The sequence below is a fragment of the Musa acuminata genome, chromosome BXJ3-6, assembly GCF_036884655.1.
Source record: "Musa acuminata AAA Group cultivar baxijiao chromosome BXJ3-6, Cavendish_Baxijiao_AAA, whole genome shotgun sequence".
Lineage (NCBI taxonomy): Eukaryota > Viridiplantae > Streptophyta > Magnoliopsida > Zingiberales > Musaceae > Musa > Musa acuminata.
In genome coordinates, this window is record NC_088354.1 from 11602501 (window position 1) to 11605801 (window position 3301).

Genomic DNA, 3301 nt, shown 5'->3' on the forward strand with positions numbered 1-3301 from the left:
GAGAGGAAGAAGGAGAAGCAGAATGGAGACAGCAGGAGGTTTCCATGCACGGGTGAATCGTATGTAAACCCTTCCAACATGAGATAGCCGAGAAGGCTAAGAACTTATGGCCTCTTCATCTTTGAGCCATGGCTGCGCAGCTTACAAGGAAATGCTTATATTTACAAATATGACGAAATTCTAAATGATTATACTCGATTTGCTTAGCACTTAATCGGATAAGTACGTAACGTCAATTCTGGGATGACCTACGCAGGCTTCAGTTGGTCGATGTCGAACCCGAGCTCACACGATCTTCCCGATCACGGGCCACATTGGATTGGGTCGAGCCAGCTTGGCGGTGATAACAAATATAGAGGTTAACTTATATTCGTCGACTACATTTCTTGGTTAGAAAAGCTTTAATGCCAATGGTGGAATGGAAAAGAGGGTGAAAATGGATGACATTTTAAATCGACATTAACTTTCAAGTTTTCGATAACTAAATAGATAGATGCACCAAAATTCCAACAAAAATGGTACTTTTTCATTTTCGTTAAGAATAATTATAAGGTAAAAATATATTAGCAAACGTTACAAGTCATGACGGGCTTTCCACCTTCTTACAAACATTACAAATATTAGATATCCTCATTCTCCGCCTATTTTTGCTCCTCGTCTTAGTCCTCCCTAAAACTTTCGTAATAGGAGTCAAATATGATATTAATAATTTTTACATTACTTGTCTTATTTTAGGATGATTTTTATGAATATTTTATGCTGAATTTAATGTATTTATTATTAAATTTATAATTGAGTGTATTTTACTTTCTCTAGATTACCTAAACTTTTCATAATTTTTTTCATTTTAAATTAATTTTAAGGGTATTTTTTTATTGAATTTGGTATTAGTTTTTTTTAAACTATAAAGTTTTGAGTATATTCATTTACACACCAATTTTTGCATAATAACAAGAGTTTATTTTTCTATGGAAATCTGAGATTTTTATTTATGTCTTTTCACTACGCATATGATGTCGTCTTAGATTTCTCAATAGTGATATCAGAGCCAGGTTGTTTATGTGAAATATTAGTTTATAAACTACATGTGTTGTGTTTAATCGTATAAAATTATTTTTGCACGATTATTATGATTTTTGTTGTAGTTTTGAGATCTTGACTGCAGCAATGTTTAATTTTGTCTAAAATTGAACAATGTTTAATTTTGTCTAAAATTGAACAATGTTTAATTTTGTCTAAAATTGTTGTCACAAAACATAGGAAAAGGGCAGCAACTGTTGCTGCTTGGTCGAGAGCACATCTTGATGTTCTCGACTTGGCCAAAGTTAGCAAGGCTAAGAGAAACAAGGGTGCTCTCGACCTGGGGAAAGGTAGCCCCTTGTAGTTAGGTTTCTTGGCTACAAAGGGTACCCTTGGCGGTCAGGATTTCCTAGCTAGATGGGGTAACCTAGCGACCAAGGTTTCCTAGCCGCCCATGCACACCCTGCAGCTAGGGTTTCCAGAGGCAACCTTAGGGTCTAGGGATCCTTGGCCACCTAAGGTAATCTTGCAACCAAGGATTCCTGGCCGTACGGGTAACCCTAACGACTAGGGTTTCCTGGCCGCATGGGGGCACCCTAGGGTAGGGTACCCCAAAGGGTTATAGAATGATTAATTAAATAATTTAATTAATTTATTAATTATTATTATTATCTAGTAGTCCTATATGATGATGTACACATGTGATGTGTGATGTGGACGAATGATCATCGACCGTGTGATGTTATGTATATGTGCATTGTGATTATTATTATTATTATTGTGGCCTATGAGCTTCTATTTTTCTTATTTATCGTCAGGCCTACATGTCTGTGATTATGTTATAATTATATGAGGAGACGCAACCGAAGTGTGAAGGTGATAGTGGGCCTTGCGAGGTCAAGATGGACGATCGTGACGCATGGAGATGCATCGAGATACTAAAAGAACCAACGAGGACGAGTTGGATGATCACAAGGCATGGAGATGTGCCGATGCATAAGATCGTGATGTGAGTGATTGGGCTCACTAGCTCAGGCTTGATCACATTAGGTTGTGATTTATGATCATCTAATGTGATTGCTTATACACCTACTGGATATGTATATATATTTACATGCGATGTATATATATATATATATATATATATATATATATATATATATATATATATATATATATATATATATATGACACGTTATAGGAGATCGAATCAAAAATTCTCTTTCTAGATAATATTAAGTCGGTAAACGTGAAGCAATTATATTTACCCATGTGGTCTTCTATCATTATAAGGAAAAATCAATTCCCAACATAGGTTGATTCGATATCTTGCCTATGACATAAACATTTCACTAGTGACGTGAGGACATGGTATGCTTGGTCGAGTCTCTCAGAGCATTTTATCGAATCAAACTCATCTTGTAACGATGGTGATGACTTAACCGAACTTCATGTTTGGTCGAATCCCTCATGGTCATGGTGGTTCGGAGGTTGAACACGACAAAAACCACAACAAGTGATAATCGGTAAGAGTTACATACCTTTTCAGGCTTAGCGTGATTGGTCATGTCCCTCAAGATTACGTGAGACATCGATTGGATCTCGATCCCCGCTAGAGATCTGTTGGGGGTCTTCGATTCACATATCGAAAGGAATTGTGTGTTTTGTGAGAAAATAGTGGGAATAGATTAAGATAGAAGACCATATCTTAATTATTTATTTTTTTATAAAATTTACATATTATTTATTTTTGTTATATATTTATTTTTAGAAAATATCGCCTATAAATCTCTTACGTTAAATACTTGATATCAACTGCCTCATTAGTCCAAATTACACAGATTAGTTTCGCAACCTGAGAATCGTTCTCACGTTGGAGAATATTATATATGTCCTTGATACAATGATGCTTATGCCCGATAAAGGGGAAAGCGAGGATAAAATTGCTCATTACGTGAAGTACATAGATGACTCCACTCTTGCTTAATATTACATGTTGTGCTCCGTGATTCCCAAGTTATAAAGACAACATAAAAAGATGGATATCAGATCCATTCTCCTGCATCTTTGTAAATTGCTTGAGGAATAGAGGACTCAACGATATGAGATATCTAAGAGTCTTTTTCGAGCTAGGATGACTAAGAGGACATCGGTTCAGAACCATGTCCTTAAGATAATTGAGTGTATATATAAACTCACAGGTCTAGGAATGGCCCTAGAGGATAACCTGTGTGGATCTTATAATTCAGTCTCTACTATATTCTTTTTCATAGTTCATCAT